Here is a 24744-nt window from a genome sequence, read left to right as displayed (position 1 = left end):
ACACAGAACAACCGAACCCATTTAAGTAGGACTACATGGCTACTTTATTAATTAAATCAAATATAAGCAAGGTACGTAACATAATTTGGGTTTCCGTTAAGTACAATTTAAAATTTGCAACACCACTTCAATAAAAGAAAAAACACTTTATGTATGCGTTTTCCATTTATTCTGTTCCTTGATTTGTATTCAGTAATTGTAATAAAGTGTGAACATACCACCTTTTCAATCATTACGGACAAAGTCACAATGCAGCATTGCTATTGTGGACTCGCACCTAACCAAAGCATAAACATCCTTGTAAATGCTTACCTCCGCATTCTCTTCTTACGCCACTGCCAATAAAAGAAAAAAGTACAATTAACCCAAGAACTTTTAACATCCCTGCCTCCAAAGCTGGGATCATACATAGTATAAATTTTTACGATTCGCACAATCTTGATAAAGATTGTACATATTGCATTAAAACCTGTCATTTTTTTATCGTGATTTTGGCTAATGCCAAAAAATGCAGTACTACTGCAACATGTTAACACAGCCTTAGTTTTGCTGAATTTTTTATTTATAAAAAAGTGTACTTTATGTTATCAGCTAAAGAGTGAAACTGGTGGCAGCACACCTCCTGCCTCCTTTCCCCATCCCACATGATCAATGTGCAAAGCTTGGCTTCCAGTCCTATACAGTATGTGTCAGTCAAAGCAAGGCAGGAGAGGTTTGCTGCTCAGTACTACCAATTGGACTATTTTGCTGGTGCCCATTGTATTAACAGCTAAACTAAAAAGGTATTTTATCCCCCTAGTACACAGGTCTCTAAACTGTGGACCTCCAGCTGTTGCAAAACTACAACTGCCACTGTTGGTTGTCCAGGCATGCTGGAAGTTTAAAAAAATAAAAATAATAATAAATAAATAAAATAAAAAAAAAGTTCACCAGGATAGCCAAATGGGATGTTAACAGACCTCAAGTCATGCTTTGCTTTCATTACAAATCCCCTTACACTCCTTTTACTTGTCAGAAACATGTCACGAAAGGTTACCATCAGTGTACTCATGATTAACCCACTGTCCCAGATTTATTAAACATGTCAGCGCCACATTCATGGCTTCTTGTGACGCCTTTCCCAGTCACAGTGCCTGCTCATCTGTCTCGTCACACACAGACACAACTGTGGCTCGACCTCCAAAAAGATATATGGGGGGGGAGCAGGGAAGCCCCACAGTAGGCAGGCAGGTAAGGAATCTTCCATTTTAGGTAGAAGCATCCAGTAGGCAGGCAGGCATCTTCCATTTTAGGTAGAAGCCCCCAGTACAGGGGTCTCAAACTCGCTGCCCACGGGTCGGTATTTTGCAGCCCCTGTAAAATTAAATTTCTGTCAGGAGTTGGGACATGCCAGTTTCCCGAAACATCTTTTCGGGACACAAGGATGTCCCAGACCCCTTTGCAGGGGCTGCAGCGAGCTAGTGCATGCAGGGACATCACCGACATCACCGAGCACCCATACTAGTGCAGGGATGTGGAATTTCTATCGCCCGACGCCCGGGACTAGCAGTTTTGGGCGGCGGGCAGGTGAATTTGTCCGGCCCTTAGCCCGGCTTCGGGCAAGCAGGGCCGGACCTGACAAGTGCGGCTCCCGACTCCTGCCTGCTCCATACGCTGCAGCCTGTGTCCTCCGAAGCAGAGCAGAGGAGATGAGAAGCTGTGTATGTGTCTTCTCTCCCCTGCTCTGCAGACGTGCGGGGGGAGGGAGATGAGGGGGCGTGGTTATTTCTCCCCGTGCAGACCTGCGTCCTCTGCCTCCACTCCCCGCACGTTTGCACGAGGAGATGCTTGCGGCGCTCTGCAGTATGTATGGAGCGGGCTCCGGATTCCTGCCCGCTCCATACTCTGCAGCCCCCGGCTGTTCTCGGTAGCCGGGGGCCGCTGCTAATAGCCAGCATGCGGCGATCGCCGCGGCTGGCTATTAACCCTTTAGATCGCCGCTGTCAAAGCTGACAGCGGCGTCTAAAGGGAGATGTGAATGCTCCCTGGTGGGCTAGTGGGGTGGATCGCCCCCCCGCAGCGCGATCGCAGGGGGGGGCGATCCATTATGGAGGTAGCCGGAGGACTTACCTCTGCTTCCTCCTGTCCCGCTCTGTCATTGATAGATCCTGGCTGGACCAGGCTCTATCAATGGATCACAGAGCACACAGATTAATAGAGTTCAATAGAATCTATTCATCTGTCTGAGGAATCTAATGATTCCTCATATAAGGAAGTGTAAAAAAATAAATAAAATAAAAAAGTTTTCATAAAAGTTTGAAAGACACACATTAACCCAGTGGTCTTCAAACTGTGCCCCTCCAGATGTTACAAAACTACAATTCCCAGCATGCCAGGACAGCCGTTTTGCAACATTTGGAGGGCCACAGTTTGAAGACCACTGCATTAACCCCTTCCATGTTATAAGTTCAAATCACCCCCTTTTCCTATATAAAAACATGTAAACATAATAAAAATAAACATATTTGGCATCGCTTGGTGCGTAATTGTACAACCTATTAAAATATAACATTATGTATCCCGTACGGTAAATGTAAAAAAAAACACCAAACCACAGATTTGCAATTTTTATAATATCCAAGAAAAAAAAAGTTAAAAAGCGATTAAAAAGTCAGATCAATACCAAAATGGAAACGATACAAAAAACAGATTATGGCGCAAAAAATGAGCCCTCATACAGCCTGATATGCGGAAAAAAAATAAAAGCTACAGGGGTTAAAAAATGGCAATTAAAAATTTTTTTGAAAAAGTCCAGAATTTGTAAAACATGATTTAAACGATACAAATCTGGTATTGCTGTAACCAGGCGCCTAAAGTATAAAACTAACATGTTACCTCAACCACAAGGTAAATGGCGCAGAAAAGAAAACCACCAAATCTGCTAAATTATCTTTTACTATTTCAATTTCACTTCCCTTAAAAAAAAAAAAAAAAATATATATATATTATATATTATATATTATATATAATATATCATATATATCATATATATCATATATATCATATATATCATATATATCATATATATCATATATATCATATATATCATATATATCATATATATCATATATATCATATATATCATATATATCATATATATCATATATATCATATATATCATATATATCATATATCTATATATAATAATTATTTTTTTTTTTGGTTCGGAGAATGTTATTGAAAAATTAAAAGGTATCATTATAGTAGGTAGTTATGGCTATTATAGGGCGAGGAGGAAAAAACGAGAGTGTAAAAGCGGAAATTGGCCGGACAAGTGGATCGTCATGAGGGACAAGTAGATTTTGCTCCATTTTAGTCCCGTGGACAAGTAGTTTTTTATAAAATTTCCACACCCCTGTAGTGGAGTAGAGAGAAAGTATGCACATGCTGGCAAGCATGGTAAGTTACCAGCAGCACATCAGCTTTAGTGCTCTGACCTCAGCTTCCAGGGCCTACTGCTGTGGCCCATATGCTATAGCAGTAGAGTAGATCCTGACCCCTGACCAGAGGAGCAGTGGTCGGAGCACTACTTAGACTATATGGCTGGGGGCTGTATGTCTATGGCAGCCACTGCTTGTTACTTTTAGTGAAATAATTAATATGACCTAGCCTCACATAGCCTCTACCTCCAGCAGCTTGCAGATAATTTCAGTTTTGAGACCCGGCCCCAATAGTGAGGGAAGCTCCTATCAGTTATATGCCTCCAATAAGTCGACTCAAAGAGAAAATAAATTCCATTCACCTTCCCTCCACTCCCACACTGAGGCCTCTACATGATTTTCTCTGTTAGTGATTGAGAATCTTTTCCTGCAAGCCGGAGTGGCGCAGGACCTGTGCAATGACATGATGTGATCACACGGCGGGTCTTGCCCTCAATGGATAATGGAGCAGACAATAAAGAGGCCTCAGTGTAGGAGCATCAAGAAGGAGAGTGGAATTATTTTGCAAGGCTAACACACACCTTTAAAAGGAGAACTCCAGAATAGGAAAATTGTACTCCATACTAAAATTAGAGGTACATACCTTCCTTTACTCCACCTGCTGCTGGGGCCGAAAACGTAATACTGCCACTCAGCCTATTGCCGGTCGAGTCAGGACTTCGCTGCGGCCGGTGATTGGCTGAGCGCAGTATGACTCGCCGACCACCGGCAAGAAGAGGATCACGGTGGAGACTGAAGCGGGTTACCAGAGGCACCGGGGAAGTGAAGGTATGTACCTCTTTTTTTTTACTGCTGGCAGTATGGAGTACAATTTTCCTATTGTCAGACAGCTATTGGAACTGTATGACCTCCTTTATTTTTGCATTTAGGACAAGTTTGGACCCCAAAACAAACCTTTCTGAAAAGGTGGCATTTTGGAGGTACTTCACCATCATGCTTTAAAACGTACTTGGAGAAGTATAGAGTCTGATTAGTCTTCCCAGGAAAACCAAACTGATGTAATTGATCATATATTGACAGTTACATCATCAGTCTCCATGCAGAGCCCTACTGGGATGGGGGCAGCATCATAATGTTTAAGGGACTTCAACTCCTTCACGCCCTACATGCAAGTTGCTATATAGCGTAACTGGACGTAAGCATTTGTCCTAGTAATCTCCTTCTCTATGTGCTGTAGGGGGATCACTGTCAATTACAGCCAGGGTCCTGCCGCAGCTGCCAAGACCGGGATCACGCTGGTCTCAGCAGCATTAACCCCATAGATGCCATGATCCGTCCTGATCACTGAATCTATGGGTGCTTCCTGCTCTCCCCCAACCCCCCGTGTAACAACTGCGATCCGACAGCGGGAACCCGTTGGCTGCCGTGGCAGCAGAAATGAATAAAGTGTAAAAAATAAAATGCCCCCTTCCAAAATAAATAAAAATTAATATATATAATTTTATTTTTTTTCACCCCAAAAAAATTAAACATCCGAACCTACACATAGGTATTGCCATGTCCGTAATGACTTGTGCAATAAAGTGATAATGTTATTTATCCCACATGGTGAATGTCGTGTAAAAAAATAAAAAATAATTATGGACCAAAATTTGCTCCAAAAATGTGAGAAAAAAAAAAATAGTCAAAGATAGCATGAAATAGCAAAAATGGTACCAATAAAGAGTACAGCTTGTCCTGCAAAAAATAAGCCATCACACAATGGCAGGCGAAAAAGAAAAAGTTATGGCTGTCAGGACAGGTCAAAGAATATTTATTTATTATATATATATATTAAAATATCAACCCACAGAAAAAAGGTCAAAATAGGCTAAAATCACTCCAATGGCCTAAGCTGTCCTGATGCACCATTCTACCAGTGGTTGTGATTCCCCCATGAATATCATGTACACTGCTATGTAGAGACAGGCCATACCATAATGCTCTATGCTCGGCATGTGGCTCTAGGCTGCATAATTTAGCAAAAGTAAAGGATTCCCAAAAAGACTTAACACATGTGCAGTATAATAAACAGTTTTATGGCTTAGTCAGTTCCTTTAATTATAGGGCGTGAGGGAATTCTGTACTACACACAAACGTACATATGTATTGCCTGACAGGAGGAGCAACGGAGGAAGAACAAGCGTTTACTGTAACCAAAATGAAGCCCTCCGCACGAGTGTCAGAAGAGGAGACACCATGAAGTGCAGGTAATGAGGGTCAGCCACATAGACCAGTGTTTTCCAAACAGTGTGTCCGGCCATGCTGGGAGTTGTAGTTTTGCAACAGCCGGAGGCACACTGGTTGAAAAACACTGACATAGACGATACGGCACTGTGCACGCTCCTTCCTCCCCAGCCTTATTACTAGTACAGCCGCCCACACGCCAAAGCGGGCAAGAGGCGCTTACCTTAGCTCTCATGGCGATAGCTCAGCCTGAAAGAAAACAACACAGTCAGCTACTGGTACGTAGACCCCCAAATCCGCCCGCCCGCTTACTGCGCCACTCCTCACCTGCTTCCACAGCACACCTGCCTTAACGAACCTACTGCGCGCCCGACGTAGAAGTAAGAAATCGGCCGTGACGTCATGACGCAGCAAACGTGATAAACGCTCCATGCCAGCGTGCTCCTCTGTGGGCCTCGGTACTAGTTTTAAGCGAGAAGAGGAGCCAGGGGCACAGTGGTCACGTGTCTGCTAGGGAGTTTCCTCTAACTGATTTATATTAAATGGGCACTGTCAAAAACTGTTGATGTATAACAATATGTGAGTACAAAAAAAAAAAACATTACATGCATAGAAAATATAGTTGCTTTTTTTTTTACTAGAGGTCCTACTTCTGGCTTGGATGCTGTTCTTTTTATTGGCTGTGTCATCTGCGTCCCAGCTGCTAGGACAAAATCCAGGAAGTGTGTGGGGGACAAGCAGCAGTAGGAATGCTCTGACTGGTGTTCTGGGCTGTCAATCATTGTCCAGGAGCCCTGTTTTCTCTGCATTGAGAGGGCAGAGGATCCCTGAGGTCACTCCTCTTGAAAGGAACGCCCCCTCCTCCTTCATAGACTGCAGGGGACCAATCCTCACTACAAAAGAAATAACAGCATGGGAAGCTGTGCTGCAAGCAAGACTGGATGAGTATATACCTTTTTTTAAATTAAACTTTCTAACAAACTTTCTAGACTTTAACCCTTTATTGACGCGAGGTTGTTTTTGTGTTAATGATCGGGACAATTTTTATTTTTGCTTCTTTGGTATTTTCCTCCGTGCCTTTTAAAATCCATACAGTTTTCCATTTTCCACCTAAAGGGCCATATGAAGGCTTGTTATATGCGGGACAAATTGTACTTTGTAATGACACCATTCATTTGATCAAAATCTATAGCAATGCAATGCAAAAAAAAAAAAAAACATAATAATAATATTTGTGGGGAATTTAACCCCTTAAGGACCAGGCCATTTACACCTTAGGGCCAGAGCGTTTTTTGAACATCTGACCACTGTCACTTTAAACATTAACCCCTTAAGGACTCAGCCCATTTTGGCCTTAAAGGGATAGTCCAGTGGTGAAAAACTTATCCCCTATCCTAAGGATAGGGGATAAGTTTGAGATCGCGGGGGGTCCGACCGCTGGGGCCCCCTGCGATCTCTCTGTACGGGGCCCCGGCTCTCCGCCGAGATAGCGGGTGTCGACCCCCGCACGAGGCGGCGGCCGACACGCCCCCTCAATACATCTCAATGGCAGAGCCGGAGATTGCCGAAGGCAGCGCTTCGGCTCTGCCATAGAGTTGTATTGAGGGGGCGTGTCGGCCGCCTCCTCGTGCGGAGGTCGACACGCCCCCTTCCCGCCGGCTGTCGGGGCTCCGTACAGGAGATCGTTTATAATTCCTTTATTTTAATGACCTATAACTTTTTTTATTTTTCCGTATAAGTGGCGGTATGGGGGCTCATTTTTTGCACCATGATCTGTACTTTTTTTTGATACCACATTTGCATGTAAAAAACTTTTAATACATTTTTTATAATTTTTTTTTTAATAAAATGTATTAAAAAAGTAGGAATTTGGGACTTTTTTTTTTTTCGTTCACGCCGTTAACCATACGGGATCATTAACATTTTATTTTAATAGTTCGGACATTTACGCACGCGGCGATACCAAATATGTCTATTAAAAATTTTTTTACGCTTTTTGGGGGTAAAATAGGAAAAAACGGACGTTTGACTTTTTTATTGGGGGAGGGGATTTTTCACTTTTTTTTTACTTTTACATTTTTTTAAATTTTTTTTTACACTTGAATAGTCCCCATAGGGGACTATTCATAGCAATACCATGATTGCTAATACTGATCTGTTCTATGTATAGGACATAGAACAGATCAGTGTTTTCGGTCATATTCTGCTCTGGTCTGCTCGATCACAGACCAGAGCAGGAGACGCCGGGAGCCGCACGGAGGAAGGAGAGGGGACCTCCGTGCGGCGTTATGAATGATCGGATCCCCGCAGCAGCGCTGCGGGCGATCCGATCATTCATTCAAATCGCGCACTGCCGCAGATGCCGGGATCTGTATTGATCCCGGCACCTGAGGGGTTAATGGCGGACGCCCGCGAGATCGCGGGCGTCGGCCATTGCCGGCGGGTCCTTGGCTGCGATCAGCAGCCGGGATCAGCCGCGCATGACACGGGCATCGCTCCGATGCCCGCGGTTATGCTTAGGACGTAAATGTACGTCCTGGTGCGTTAAGTACCACCGCACCAGGACGTACATTTACGTCCTGCATCCTTAAGGGGTTAATAACTCTGGGATGCTTTTACATATTCTGATTCAGAGATTGTTTTTTCGTGAAATATTCTACTTTAACATAGTGGTAATTTTTGTGGTAAATTGCATCCTTTCTTGGTGAAAAATTCCAAAATTTGATGAAAAAATGGAAAATTTTGAATTTTTTTTTTACTTTGAAGCTCTCTGCTTGTAAGAAAAATGGATATTCCAAATAAATTTTATTTTTATTCACAAATACAATGGGGGACATGTATCAAAGATTTTACCCCTGTTTTGTGTGTATGTTTTTGCGCAAAATTTTGCGCAAGCCCTTTTTTTGCGCAATTTTTTTGCGCACGTTTTGGTAGAGCATGTCCTCCAGATGTGGCTGAATCAGGGTACCTTGGAGTGACATCTATAGTACACATGGATTTATTAACTGCGTACTTTTTTTTTACACCAAAAATTTTGCCGCAAGAGCTGTTTTTTTTGCGCAAATATAAGCCATCTTGGACTTAACGTAGCAAGATGCTCTAAATCATTGATTCTATTTTCCAAAGAGTGGATTTAGGAGATTACTATATTTACCCGCAATTTATGAAGCTCATTGCACTTGATTGATAAATTTAGCGCTTCTGCACATAATTTAGAATTCGGGAAAAGGGGTAAAATGCTTCTACCATACACAAATAATGATACATGTCCCCCAATATGTCTACTTTGTTTGCATCATAAAATTTATGAGTTTTTACTTTTGGAAGACACCAGAGGGCTTCAAAGTTCAGCAGCAATTTTCCAATTTTTCACAAAATTTTCAAACTCACTATTTTTCAGGGACCAGTTCAGGTTTGAAGTGGATTTGAAGGGTCTTCATATTATAAATACCCCATAAATGACCCCATTATAAAAACTACACCCCCCAAAGTATTCAAAATGACATTCAGTAAGTGTTTTAACCCTTTAGGTGTTTCACAGGAATAGCAGCAAAGTGAAGGAGAAAATTCAAAATCTTCATTTTTTACACTCGCATGTTCTTGTAGACCCAATTTTAGAATTTTTGCAAGGGGTAAAAGGAGAAAATTTTTACTTGTATTTGAAACCCAATTTTTCTCGAGTAAGCACATACCTCATATGTCTATGTAAAGTGTTCGGCGGGCGCAGTAGAGGGCTCAGAAGCGAAGGAGCGACAAATGGTTTTTGGGGGGCATGTCACCTTTAGGAAGCCCCTATGGTGCCAGAACAGCAAACAAAAACCACATGGCATACCATTTTGGAAACTAGATCCCTCGGGGAACGTAACAAGGGGTAATGTGAACCTTAATACCCCACAAGTGAATCACGACTTTTGCATATGTAAAAAAAAAAAAAAAAAATTTTACCAAAAATTTTACATTTTTAAAAAGGGTAATAGCAGAAAATAACTCCCAAAATTTGAAGCCCAATTTCTCCCGATTCAGAAAATATCCCATATGGGGGTGAAAAGTGCGCTGCTGGTGCACTACAGGTCTCAGAAGAGAAGGAGTCACATTTGGCTTTTTGAAAGCAAATTTTGCTCTGGGGACATGCTGCATTTAAGAAGCCCCTTTGGTGCCAGAACAACAAAAAAAAAACACATGGCATACCATTTTGGAAACTAGACCCCTCGGGGAACGTAACAAGGGGTTAAGTGAACCTTAATACCCCACAGGTGTTTCACGACTTTTGCATATGTAAAAAAAAAATTATAATTTTTACCTAAAATGCTTGGTTTCCCAAAAATGTTACATTTTTAAAAAGGGTAATAGCAGAAAATACCCCCAAAATTTGTAACACAATTTCTCCCGAGTACGGCGACACCCCATGTGTGACCCTAAACTGTTGTCTTGAAATACGACAGGGCTCCAAAGCGAAAGAGCGCCATGCGCATTTGAGGCCTGAATTAGGGACTTGCATAGGGGTGGACATAGGGGTATTCTATGCCAGTGATTCCCAAACAGGGTGCCTCCAGCTGTTGTAAAACTCCCAGCATGTCTGGACAGTCAGTGGCTGTCTGGCAATATTGGGAGTAGTTGTTTTGCAACAGCTGGAGGCTCCGTTTTGGAAACAGTGGAGTACCAGACGTTTTTCATTTTTATTGTGGAGGGGAGGGGGGCTGTGTAGGGGTATGTGTGCATGTAGTGTTTTTTACTTTTTATTTTATTTTGTGTTAGTGTAGTGTTTTTAGGGTACAGTCGCACGGGCGAGGGTTCACAGTAGTTTCTCGCTGGCATTTTGAGCTGCGGCAGAAAATTTGCCGCAGCTCAAACTTGCAGCCGGATACTTACTGTAAACCTCTGCCCATGTGAGTGTACCCTGTACATCCAGCTGTTGCAAAACTACAACTCCCAGCATGTACGGTCTATCAGTGCATGCTGGGAGTTGTAGTTTTGCAACAGCTGGAGGCATACTACTTTGGCTGGGAATGCTGGGGATTGTAGTTATGCAACAGCTGGAGACACACTGGTTTGCTACTTAACTCAGTGTTTCACAACCAGTGTGCCTCCAGCTGTTGCAAAACTACAACTCCCAGCATGTCCGGTGCATGCTGGGAGTTGTAGTTTGCAACAGCTGGAGGCACACTGGTCGTGAAACACTGAGTTAAGTAAAAAAAAAAACTCTGTGTTTCACAACCAGTGTGCCTTCAGCTGTTGCAAAACTACAACTCTCAGCAGTCACCGACAGCCAAGGGGCATGCTGGGAGTTGTAGTTATTCAACCAGCAGATGCACCACTACAACTCCCAGCATGCACTTTAGCTGATTGTGCAAGCTGGGAGTTGTAGTTATACAACAGCTGAAGGTACACTTTTCCATAGAAAAAATGTACCTCCAGCTGTTGCAAAACTATAAGTCCCAGCATGCCCATAAGGGAATGCTGGGAATTGTGGTAGTCTGCCTCCTGCTGTTGCATAACTACAGCTCCCAGCATGCCCTTTTTGCATGCTGGGAGCTGTTGCTAAGCAACAGCAGGAGGCTGTCACTCACCACCTTCTGCTGCTCCGGGACACAGGTCAGTCCCTCGCCGCCGCCGCTCCTGGGGCCCAGATCCCAACATTGACGCCGGGGATCGGGGTCCCCAGCTCCCGGGGTCTTCTTCCCGCACCCGCTCACGTCCTCCGGAAGAGGGGCGGAGCGGGTTGCGGGAGTGACACCCGCAGCAGGTGCCCTGATTGGTTGGCCGGTAAACCGGCCGACAAATCAGGGCGATCGTGAGGTGGCACCAGTGCCACCTCACCCCTGCTGGCTATGGTAATTCCGGGTCACTGGAGATCCGATTGAGCCGGAATCTGCCGCAGATCGCTGGGCTGAATTGTCCAGCGATCTGTGGCCATCGCCGACATGGGGGGTCATCATGACCCCCCTGGGTGAGATGCCTGCTGAACGATTTCAGCAGGCATCGGGCACCGGCTCCGTTCCAGATGGCTGTGGGGGGCCGGGAAAGCACATGACGTTCTCATACGTCATGTGTCCTTAAGGGCTCGAAAATGGAGACGTATGAGAACGTCATGTGTCCTTAAGGGGTTAAAGTAAAAAAAAAGAAATCTTGCAAATTGGTGGGGGGGGGGGGGTTCGTCTCTACACTGACATAGTATGTTCATTCTGTAGGTCAATCTGATAACAATGAGAGCCAATTTATATAGGTTTTGTTTTGTGTTATTTTACTACATTATAACTTTTTGTACATTAATTTATATGAAAAATGGGTAGAGGGGGGTGATTTCAACTTTTATTAGGGGCAATTAGTCAAATTTATTCTATTTTTTTTAGTCCCCATTGGGCACTATTACATGCCATCTTTTGATTTCATACATTGTTCAATGTTATTGAATTGATCAGTGTTATTGGTGCTCCATTACTACAGACTTCTAAGACTGCCTGTAGTACTGAATCACCGAACAGCCTACAAAGAGGAGGATAATTGAAATCCGGCTGCCTTCTCAGCTGACCGGGACCCCATGATTACCCCCACGGTAGTCCCGATCCCCCCCAACCCACCGCAAATTCTACCCTTTAGATTCCGAGGTCTGAAGGGTTAAAGGGGTACTCCGGTGGAAAACTAGTGCCAGAAAGTTAAACAGATTTGTCAATTACTTCAGTTAGCAAAATCTTAATCCTTCCTTAAGAGGAAATTCTTTTCTTTTTGGAACACAGTGCTCTCTGCTGACATCTATCAAGGGCATGCTGGGAGTTGTTGTTTTTAAACAGCTGGAGGTTTGCCCCCCTCCCCCCCTGCCATGTGAATGTACATGGAACATTCACATGGGCGGGGGTTTACAGTGAGTTTCTCGCTGCAAGTTTGAGATGCAGCAAATTTTACGCTGCAGCTAAAACTCCCAGGGGAAAACACACTGTGAACCCCCGCCCGTGTGACTGTACCCTAAAACACTACACTAATTAACACTTAATAAAAAGTAAAAAGCACTTAATATACACATGCCCCTACACAGTCCCACCCCCCTCCCCAATGAAAATGAATACTGCAGTGTTACCAAAACGGAGACTCACAGTATTGCCAGACAGCCATTGACTGTCCAGGCATGCTGGGAGTTGTGCAACAGCTGGAGGCACCCTGTTTGGGAATCACTGGAGTAGAATACCCCTATGTCCACCCCCTATGCAAATCCCTAATCAAAGCCTCAAATGCGCATGTCGCTCTCACTTCGGAGCCCTGTCGTATTTCAGGGCAACAGTTTAGGATAACATATGGGGTATTTCCGTACTCGGGAGAAATTGGCTAACAAATTTTGGAGGGTTGAGGGATGTAGGTTTCTTTCTGTTTAAAGGCGGCTCATGTCTGCTCCCTGTGAATAACCATCTTTATTTATTTATATATATATATATATATATATATATATATATATATATAATTATTTTTTATTAAAATTGATGTATGCATGTTATTACTTTATTATTTATATGTATTTTTAATTGCAATTTTATGTTCATGGAATCATGGTCCCCTTGAGATTTTCCCTGGAAGGGTTAACTTGTGAGTCCTATAAAATGTGTGTTTGTACTCACCTGAGTATGCCTGATGAAGCAGTTCTACTGTGAAACGCGTTGCATCATGGGGGAATAAACGTCAGTTCCCTTTTACTTCTCTGTTCAGCGCCGTGAATACCGTCGACTACTGGAGGTTTATTTCTAAGATTGGAAGAAAATGTAATTTCTTACACTAACATGCTGGTGTTGCATTATACTTTTCATTTTCACAAGAGGTAAAAGAAAAAAAAAGACCCCCAAAATTTGTAACACAATTTCTCCTGAGTACGGAAATACCCCATATGTGGATGTAAAATGCTCTGTGGGCGCACAACAAAGCTCAGGAGTGAGATTACCATGTACATTTGAGGTGACTTGCACAAGGGTGGCTGATCATTACAGAAGTTCTGACATAAACACACACAAAAAAACACCCACATGTGGCAACATTTTGGAAACTACACCCCTTACGGAACGTAACAAGGGATATAGTGAGCCTTAACACCCCACAGGTGTTTGAAGAATTTTCGTTAAAGTTGAACGTGAAAATGTGTATTTTTTTCACAACAATGCTGGTGTTATCCCAAATTTTTCATTTTCACAAGGGGTAATAGCAAAAAGGCCCCCAAAATTTGTAACCCCATTTCTTCCGAGTATATACATACCCCACATGTGGATGTAAAGGGCTCTGCTGGCGCACTGCAAGGCTCAGAAGAGAAGGAGTGTCATTGGGCTTTTGGAGGGAGAATTTGGCTGGAATTGAAAGCCATATGCGTTTACAAAGCCCCCATGGGGCCAGAATAGCGGAACCCCCCCACATGTTACCCCATTATGGAAACTACACCCCTCATGGAATGTAATAAGGGGGGCAGTGAGCATTTACGCCCCACTTGTGTCTGACAGATTTTTGGAACAGTGGTCCATGAAACAGCTAACTGTTCCAAAAGTCAAACGTCAGTGGGGTGTAAATGCTCACTGCACCCCTTATTACATTCCATGATGGGGGTAGTTTCCAAAATGGGGTCACATGTGGGGGGGGGGGGTCCACTGTTCTGGCACTATGGGGGCTTTGTAAATGCACATGGCCCCCTATTTGAATTCCAGCCAAATGCTCTCTTCAAAAGCCCAATGGTGCTCCTCCTCTGAGCATTGTAGTTCGCCCGCAGAGCACTTTACATCCATACATGGGATATTTCCATACTCAGAAGAAAGGGGGTTGCACATTTTGGGGGGCATTTTCTCATATTACCTCTTGGTAAAATGGTAAATTTGCGGAAAAAAATGCATTTTGGTAAAAAAAATTAAAAAAATTAATAATAATTTTTCATTTACACTTCCGACTTTAACAAAAAAATCGTCAAACACCTGTGGGGTGTTAAGGCTCCCTGTACCCCTTGTCACATTCCTTGGGGGATGTAGTTTCCAAAATCGTATGCCATGTGGGGAGGGGGGGGGGTTTGCTGTTCTGGCACCATAGGGGCTTCCTAAGTGCGACATGACCCCAAAAACCATTTCAGCAAAATTTGCTTTCCAAAATCCAAATGTGACTCCTTCTCTTCTGAGCACTGTAGTGCACCCACAGTGCACTTGATGTCCACACATGGGGTATTTCCATATTCAAAAGAGATAAGGTTACAAATGTTGGGGGGCATTTTCTCCTATTACCCCTTGTAAAAATGTAAAATTTGGAGGAAAACTAGCATTTTAGTGGAAAAAAAAAATTCTGGACAAAACTTGCCAGGAAAGGTTAAAGGACCTTAACATGTATAGCTTGGAAGAAAGAAGAGACAGAGGGGATATGATAGAGACTTTTAAATACATAAAGGGAATCAACACGGTAAAGGAGGAGAGCATATTTAAAAGAAGAAAAACTACCGCAAAAGGACATAGTTTTAAATTAGAGGGGCAAAGGTTTAAAAGTAATGTCAGGAAGAATTATTTTACTGAGAGAGTAGTGAATGCATGGAATAGCCTTCCTGCAGAAGTGGTCGCTGCAAATACAGTGAAGGAGTTTAAGCATGCATGGGATAAGCATAAGGCTATCCTTCATATAAGATAGGGCCAGGGGCTATTCATACTATTCAGATTATTGGGCAGACTAGATGGGCCAAATGGTTCTTATCTGTCGACACATTCTATGTTTCTATTTACACATCCAACTTTAACGAAAAGTCGTCAAACACATGTGGGCTGTTAAGGCTCACTGTACCCCTTGTTATGTTCCTTGAGGGGTGTAGTTTCCAAAATAGTATGCCACGTGTTTTTTATTTATTTTTTTCCTGTTCTGGCACCATAGGGGCTTCCTTAATGCAAAATGCCCCCCCAAAACCATTTCAGCTAAATTTGCTTTCCAAAATTTGCTTTCCAAATGTGACTCCTTCTCTTCTGAGCATTGTAGTGCACCCGCAGTGCACTTAACATCCACACATGGGGTATTTCCATACTCAAAAGAGATGGGGTTACACATTTTGGGGGGCATTTTCTCCTATTACCCCTTGTAAAAAGAAAAAATTTGGGGTAAAAAATGCATTTTAGTGAAAAAAATATGAATTTACACATCCAACTTTAACGAAAAGTTGTCAAACACCTGTGGGGTGTTAAGACACACTGTACCCCTTGTTACGTTCCTTGAGGGGTGTAGTTTCTAAAATAGTATGCCATGTGTTTTTTTTTCTGTTCTGGCACCATAGGGGCTTCCTAAATGTGACATGCCCCCCAAAAACCATTTCAGAAAAACTCGTCGCTCCTTCCCTTCTGAGCCCTCTAGTGCACCCACAGAGCACTTTACATACACATATGAGGTATTTCCTTACTCGAGAGAAATTGGGTTATAAATTTTAGGGAGATTTCTCTCCATTTACTCCTTTAACACACTTTCTGAATGTCATTTTGAATACTTTGAGGGGTGCAGTCTATATAATGGGGTCATTTATGGGGTATTTCTAATTAAGGCCCTTCAAATCCACTTCAAAACTGAACTGGTCCCTGAAAAATTCAGATTTAGAAAATTTTGTGAAAAATGTTAAAATTGATGCTGAACTTTGAAGCCCTCTGATGTCTTCCAAAAGTAAAAACATGTCAACTTTATGATGCAAACATAAAGTAGACATATTGTATATGTGAATCTATATTTTATTTGGGATGTCCATTTTCCTTATAAGCAGAGAGCTTTAAAGCTAAAAAAAAGCACAATGATGCAAGTATCGATGAACATTTACCACCATCATAAGGTAGAATATGTCATGAGAAAACAATCTCTTAATCAGAATGAAAAGTAAAAGCATCCCAGAGTTATTAATGCTTAAATTGACAGTGGTCAGATGTGCAAAAAATGCCCGGGTCCTTAACCCCTTAGGGACTTAGCCTATTTTCACCTTAAGGACTCAGACCTTTTTTGCAATTCTGACCACTGTCATTTTATGGTCTCAAATGGCTGGAGGTGCTCTACCTCAATTTATACTTGGAGGTGTGTAAAGTCCATATGTTAATGCGCCTTGAATATTTTCCAGGCAGCATTAAGGTTGCACCTGTGAGGCCATGCACCTATATCAGCCAACTTGGGTGGGGCTTGTAGCCTGTCTCTCCCTCCTCACATTGTATGTGTGCTCCCGGTTCCCTCCAATGTGATTGAGCAGGCTGCATGTCGGCCTAGTGCTACTGTAATTGCCCACTGGCCCCTGGTTTTTGCTTATTACGCACAGGTAGGTTAGCATTCGGTCCCGCGCCATTTGAGAAACCTTGGCGTTGGTGTGCGGGCTCTGGTGTGTCCTTCATATAAGGATACACTGGTGAATGTCTCAATTTTAACATCAGTGTTGAGGGATAGCCAATGTCATTGTATACATCTACCACAGTAGTGCACCTAAATTTCTGTATTGCACTGTCAATTTATGCATTAACCCCTTCCCGCAGAATGTCATATATAAACGCCGGGTTGTTCAGTGCGTTCGCGCATCCCGGCGTTTATAAATGACATTCAGTTAACCCGGCGATGCGCAGCATCGCACGGGTTAACTGGCAGAAGTCCTGCTGTTTCCAGCAGGGGACAACTTCTGCTTCACCCCCAGGACCATCCATTGATGGTCCTGGTCAGCGATCACTGTGATTGGTCCCTGTGGACCAATCACAGTGATCTGGGGTGAAAGTTCAGATCCCCCGCACTGCCCGCCCCTGGAAGTCGGGCAGAACGGGGGACGAAGGCTGCAGGGGCTCGCGGGGACCTGCGACATTCGGGGGGAACACATGGGGACCGGCGGACTTACCTGATCCAGCGGCGGGACCGAGGAGCAGCGCGGGACCGGCCACGTGGACGAGCAGCGACGGGTAAGTATGTGGTCCTCAGAGGCAGCAGTGAAGATCTTCACTGCTGCTTCTAGGAGTCTGAAAACTACAACTCCCAGCATGCCTAGACAGCCTTTGGCTGTCTGGGCATGCTGGGAGTTGTAGTTTTGCAACATCTGGAGGGCCCCCGTTTGGAGACCATTGTATAATGGTCTCCAATCTGTGCTCTTCCAGCTGTTGCAAAACTACAACTCCCAGCATGCACTGACTGTCCAGGCATGCTGGGAGTTTTAGTTCAGCAACATCTGGCCCTTCAGATGTTGCCGAACTACAACTCCCAGCATGCCCTTCAGCTGTCTGGGCATGCTGGGAGTTGTAGTTTTGCAACAACTGGAGACACACTGGTTGGGAAACATTGTTTCTAACTCAGTGTTTCCTAACCTGTGTGCCTCCAGCTGTTGCAAAGCTATAACTCCCAGCATGCACTAACAGACCATGCATGCTGGGAGTTGTAGTTTTGAAACATCTGGAGGGCCCCAGTTTGGAGACGATTGTATAATGGTCTCCAATCTGTGCTCTTCCAGCTGTTGCAAAACTACAACTCCCAGTATGCACTGACTGTCCAGGCATGCTGGGAGTTTTAGTTCAGCAACATCTGGCCCTTCAGATGTTGCCGAACTACAACTCCCAGCATGCCCTTCAGCTGTCTGGGCATGCTGGGAGTTGTAGTTTTGCAACAACTGGAGACACACTGGTTGGAAAACATTGTCTGTTTCTAACTCAGTGTTTCCTAACCTGTGTGCCTCCAGCTGTTGCAAAACTATAACTCCAAGCATGCACTAACAGACCATGCATGCTGGGAGTTGTGGTTTTGCAACAGCTGGTGCACCCCCCCCCCCCCCTGTGAATGTACAGGGTACATTCACATGGGCGAGGCTTTTACAGTGGGTTTCTCGCATCTTGAGATGCAGCAAATTTTGCGCTGGGAAACTCGCTGTAATCCCCCGCCCATGTGACTGTACCCTAAAAACACTACACTACACTAACACAAAATAAAATAAAAAGTTAAAAACACTACATATACACATACCCCTACACAGCCCCCCTCCCCCAATAAGAACGTCCGGTACACCACTGTTTCCAAAGCAGAGCCTCCAGCTGTTGAAAAACAACAACTCCCAGTATTGCCGGACAGCCGTTGACTGTCCACGCATGCTGGGAGTTTTGCAACAGCTGGAGGCACCCTGTTTGGGAATCACTGGCGTAGAATACCCCTATGTCCACCCCTATGCAAATCCCTAATTTAGGCCTCAAATGCGCACGGCGCTCTCACTTTGGAGCCCTGTCGTATTTCAAGGCAACAGTTTAGGGCGACATATGGGGTATCGCCGTACTCGGGAGAAATTGCGTTACAAGGTTTGGGGGGCTTTTTCTTCTTTAACCCTTCATGAAAAGGAAATGTTGGGGTCTACACCAGAATGTTAGTGTAAAAAAATTAAATTTTTTACACTAACATGCTGATGTTGCCCTATACTTTACATTTTCACAAGAGGTAAAAGGGAAAAAAGCCCCCCAAAATTTGTAACACAATTTCTCCTGACTACAGAGATACCCCATATGTGAGCGCAAAGTGCTCTGGGGGCGCACAACAAGGCGCAGAAGGGAGAGTGCGCCATGTACATTTGAGGTGATTTGCACAGGGGTGGCTGATTGTTACAGCGGTTTTGACAAACGCAAAAAAAAAAAACCCCACATGTGACCCCATTTCGGAAACGACACCCCTCACGGAATGTAATGAGGGGTGCAGTGAGAATTTACCCCCCACAGGTGTCTGACGGATCTTTGGAACAGTGGTCCGTGAAAATGAAAACTTGTACAGCCCACTGTTCCAAAGATCTGTCAGACACCAGTGGGGGGCAAATGCTCACTGTACCCCTTGTTACGTTCCTCAAGGGGTCTCGTTTCCAAAATGGTATGCCATGTGTTTTTTTTTTTGCTGTTCTGGCACCATAGAGGCTTCCTAAATGCGATATGCCCCCCGAGCAAAATTTGCTCTCAAAAAGCCAAATATGACTCCTTCTCTTCTGAGCATTGTAGTTCGCCCATAGTGCACTTCAGGTCCACTTATGGGGTACCTTCATACTCAGAAGAGAAGGGGTTACAAATATTGGGGAGTATTTCCTGCTATTAACCCTTGCAAAAATGTGAAATTTGTGGGGAAACACACATTTTAGTGGAAATTTTTTTTTTTTTTTTTTTTACATATGCAAAAGTCGTGAAACACCTGTGGGGTAATAAGGCTCACTTTATTCCTTGTTACATTCCTCAAGGGGTCTATTTTCCAAAATGGTATGCCATGTGTTTTTTTTTTTGCTGTTCTGGCACCATAGGGGCTTCCTAAATGCGACATGCCCCCGAGCAAAATTTGCTCTCAAAAAGCCAAATATGACTCCTTCTCTTCTGAGCATTGTAGTTCGCCCATAGTGCACTTCAGGTCAACTTATGGGGTACCTCCATACTCAGAAGAGAAGGGGTTACAAATATTGGGGGGTATTTCCTGCTATTAACCCTTGGAAAAATGTGAAATTTGGGGGGAAACACACATTTTTGTGAAAAAAAATAATTTTTTTTTTACATATGCCAAAGTCGTGAAACACCTGTGGGGTATTAAGGCTCACTTTATTCCTTGTTATGTTCCTCAAGGGGTCTAGTTTCCAAAATGGTATGCCATGTGAGGGTTTTTTGCTGTTCTGGCACCATAGGGGCTTCCTAAATGCAACATGCCCCCCAAAAACCATTTCAGAAAAACGTACTCTCCAAAATCCCTTTGTCGCTCTTTCCCTTCTGAGCCCTCTACTGCGCCCGCCGAACAATTTACATAGACATATGAGGTATGTGCTTACTCGAGAGAAATTGGGCTACAAATATAAGTATACATTTTCTCCTTTTACCCCTTGTAAAAATTAAAAAATTGGGTCTACAAGAACATGCGAGTGTAAAAAATGAAGATTGTGAATTTTCTCCTTCACTTTGCTTCTATTCCTGTGAAACACCTAAAGGGTTAAAATGATGACTGAATGTCATTTTGAATACTTTGGGGGGTGCAGTTTTTATAATGGGGTCTTTTGTGGGGTATTTCTAATATGAAGACCCTTCAAATCCACGTCAAACCTGAACTGGTCCCTGAAAAATAGTGAGTTTGAAAATTTTGTGAAAAATTGGAAAATTGCTGCTGAACTTTGAAGCCCTCTGGTGTCTTCCAAAAGTAAAAACTCGTCACTTTTATGATGCAAACATAAAGTAGACATATTGTATATGTGAATAAAAATTTTTTTTATTTGTAATATACATTTTCCTTACAAGCAGAGAGCTTCAAAGTTAGAAAAATGCAAAATTTTCAAATTTTTCATCAAATTTTAGGATTTTTCACAAGGAAAGGATGCAAGTTACCACAAAAATTTACCACCATGTTAAAGTATAATATGTCACGAAAAAACAATCTCGGAATCAGAATGATAACTAAAAGCATTCCAGAGTTATTAATGTTTAAAGTGACAGTGGTCAGATGTGCAAAAAACGCTCTGGTCCTTAAGGCCAAAATGGGCTTGGTCCTGAAGGGGTGCTCTGGGATGCTTTGACCTTTTATTCTGATTCCGAGATTGTTTTTTCGTTACATAATCTACTTTGACATAGTCGTAAATTTCCATCGTTACTTGCACCCTATCTTGGTGACAAATCCCAAAATTTCATGAACATTTTGAAAATTTTGCATTTTTCTAACTTTGAGTCTCTTTGCTTGTAAGGAAAATTGATATTCCAATAAATTATATATTTATTCACAAATACGATATGTCTACTTTATGTTGACATCATAAAGTTGGCACGTTTTACTTTTTGAAGACATTAGAGAACTTCAAAGTATAGCAGCAATTTTCAAAATTTTCCCGAAAATTTCTGAATCTGAATTTTTCAGGGTCCATTTAACCCCTTAACGACGCAGGACGTATATTTACATCCTGCGCCGGCTCCTGCGATATTAAGCGGGATCGCGCCGCGATCCCGCATCATATCGTGTCGGTCCCGGCGCTCATCAACGGCCGGAACCCGCGGCTAATACCACACATCGCCGATCGCGGTGATGTGCGGTATTAACCCTTTAGAAGCGGCAGTCAAAGCTGACCGCCGCTTCTAAAGCGAAAGTGAAAGTGACCCGGCTGCTCAGTCGGACTGTTCGGGACCGCCGCGGTGAAATCGCGGCGTCCCGAACAGCTGACCGGACACCGGGAGGGCCCTTACCTGCCTCCTCGGTGTCCGATCGGCGAATGACTGCTCCGTGCCTGAGATCCAGGCAGGAGCAGTCAAGCGCCGATAACACTGATCACAGGCGTGTTAATACACGCCTGTGATCTGTGTAAAAGATCAGTGTGTGCAGTGTTATAGGTCCCTATGGGACCTATAACACTGCAAAAATTTTTTTTTTTTAAAAGTGTTAATAAAGGTCATTTAACCCCTTCCCTAATAAAAGTTTGAATCACCCCCCTTTTCCCATAAAAAAATAAAACAGTGTAAAAAAAAATAAAAATATATGTGGTATCGCCGCGTGCGTAAATGTCCGAACTATAAAAATACATCATTAATTAAACCACACGGTCAATGGCGTACGCGCAAAAAAATTCCAAAGTCCAAAAAAGCGTATTTTGGTCAATTTTGTATACCATTAAAAAATTAATAAAAAGTGATCAAAAAGTCCGATCAAAACAAAAATCATACCGAAAAAAACTTCAGATCACGGCGCAAAAAATGAGTCCTCATACCGCCCTGTACGTGGAAAAGTAAAAAAGTTATAGGGGTCAGAACATGACATTTTTAAACGTATAAATTTTCCTGCATGTAGTTATGATTTTTTCCAGAAGTGCGACAAAATCAAACCTATATAAGTAGGGTATCCTTTTAACCGTATGGACCTACAGAATAATGATAAGGCATAATTTTTACCGAAATATGCACTGCGTAGAAACGGAAGCCCCCAAAATTTACAAAATGGCGTTTTTTCTTTGATTTTGTCGCACAATTATTTTTTTTTCCGTTTCGCCGTACATTTTTGGGTAAAATGACTAATGTCACTGCAAAGTAGAATTGCCGACGCAAAAAATAAGCCATAATATGGATTTTTAGGTGGAAAATTGAAAGGGTTATGATTTTTAAAAGGTAAGGAGGAAAAAACTAAAGTGCAAAAACGGAAAAACCTTAAGGGGTTAAGTTTGAAGTGGATTTGGGGCGTTTCTGTGAGAAACACCCCATAAATGATGCCATTAAAGAAAATACACCCCTCAAAGTATTCAAAAGGACATTCAGAAAGTTTGTTAACCCTTTAGGTGTTTCACAAGAATAGCAGCAAAGTAGAGGATAAAAATCAAAATCTGCATTTTTTTACACTAACATGTTCTTGTAGCACCTTTTTTTTTTTAATTTTTAAAAGTGGTATTAGGAGAAAAAGCCCCCCAAAATTTGTAGCCCAATTTCTCTTGAGTATGAAAATACATCATATGTTGACACACAACATGGCTCAAGAGGAAAAGAGCAACTGTGGGATTTTTAAAGCGAATTTTGCTGTCATGGTTTTTGGGGGCCATGTTGTATTTAGGAAGCCCCCATGGTGCCAGAACAGCAAAAAAAAAACAAACAAAAAAAAAACACTATTTTGGAAAATAAACCCCTCAAGGAACGTAACAAGGGGTATAGTGAGCCTTAACACCTCACAGGTATTTGATGACTTTGCATTGAAGTTGGACGTGAAAACGGAAAATTTGATTTTTAACACTGAAATGATGGTGTTACCCCAAATTTTTCTTTTTCACAAGGGGTAATTGGAAAAAATGGAACCCAAAATTTGAAGCCCAATTTTTTCTGATTAAGAAATTGTCCCATATGTGAACGTTAAGTGCTCTGCTGGCGCACTACAGGTCTCAGAACAGAAGGAGCCCCTTTGGACTTTTGGAAATAAAATTTTGCTGAAATCTAAGTCGGGGGCTATGTGCATTTACAAACCTCCTATGGTGCCAGAACAGCAGAAACCCCCCACATGTGACACCATTTTAGAAACTAGACCCCTCCAGGAACATAACAAGGGTTTCAGTGAGTACTTTCACCTCACAGGTTTTTTGAACAGTGAGCCGTAAAAGTGAAAAATGTGATTTTATGCACTATATTCATAGTGTTACCCCAAATGTTTCATTTTCACATGGGGTAATAGGGCAAAGGCCGGCAAAATTTGTGCAATTTCTCCTGAGAAAGAAAATACCCCATATGTGGATGTAAAGTGCTCTGTGGGCGCACTGCAATGCTCAGAATAGAAGGAGCACCATTGGGCTTTTGGAGTGAAAAGTTTGTTGGAACTAAAGTCGGGGGCCATGTGCGTTTAAAGCCCCCATTGTGCAAGAACAGCAGTAACCCCCCACATGTGACACCATTTTGGAAACTACACCCCTCAAGGAACGTAACAAGGGTTATAGTGAATACTTACACATCGCATGTTTTTTAAACAGTGGGCCGTAAAAGTGAAAAAGTTGATTTTTAAGACTGAATTGTCGGTATTAAAGGGGTACTCCGGCGCTAAGACATCTTATCCCCTATCCAAAGGATAGGGGATAAGATGCCTGACCGCGGGGGTCCCGCCGCTGGGTACCCCCGTGATCTCCCACGCCGCACCCCGTTAGCATCAGCCCCCGGAGCGTGCTCGCTCCGGGTCTGATTACTAGCGATCACAGGGACATCACAGCTCCGCCCCCTTGTGACGTGATGCTCCGCCTCCTCAATGCATGCCGACGGAGGTGGCATCACACCCCCTCTATAGGCTTGCATTGAGGGGGCGGAGCCGTGACGTCACACGGGGCGGAGCCGTGACTTCACTATGCTCCGTCCTTGTGATCACTAGTAATCAGACCCAGAGCGAGCACGCTTCGGGGGCTGATGCTAACGGGGTGCGGCGTGGGAGATCATGGGGGTCCCCAGCGGCGAGACCCCCGCAGTCAGGCATCTTATCCCCTATCCTTTGGATTGGGGATAAGATGTCTTAGCACCAGAGTACCCCTTTAACCAAAATTATTTTGGTTTTACAAGTAGTAAGAGAAAAATTGTCTCCACAAAATTTGTAGCCCAATTGCTCCAGAATAAGAAAATACCCCATATAAAGCGGAAAAGCGCAACGCAGGTGCAAAACAGGGCTTAGCAGTGAGACAACACAGATGAGATTT

At 43.2% G+C, this 24744-nt stretch overlaps 1 long non-coding RNA gene across 2 annotated transcripts; it reads right to left on the bottom strand.

The window, feature by feature from the left end:
• Nucleotides 1–22: 22 nt before the first annotated feature.
• On the bottom strand, nt 23–6579 carry LOC130284764 (uncharacterized). 2 transcript variants are annotated; one of them, XR_008847138.1, is made up of 4 exons: nt 6296–6579; nt 5973–6204; nt 5869–5894; nt 23–335 (listed from the first exon to the last, which is right to left on the bottom strand). It is a non-coding gene; the product is annotated as an uncharacterized LOC130284764 (long non-coding RNA). The 2 variants fall into 2 exon arrangements; XR_008847137.1 differs by having other exon boundaries at nt 5973–6576.
• Nucleotides 6580–24744: the final 18165 nt, after the last annotated feature.

The sequence above is a fragment of the Hyla sarda genome, chromosome 8 (assembly GCF_029499605.1).
Source record: "Hyla sarda isolate aHylSar1 chromosome 8, aHylSar1.hap1, whole genome shotgun sequence".
NCBI lineage: Eukaryota > Metazoa > Chordata > Amphibia > Anura > Hylidae > Hyla > Hyla sarda.
This window is presented reverse-complemented; position numbering and strand designations above follow the sequence as displayed.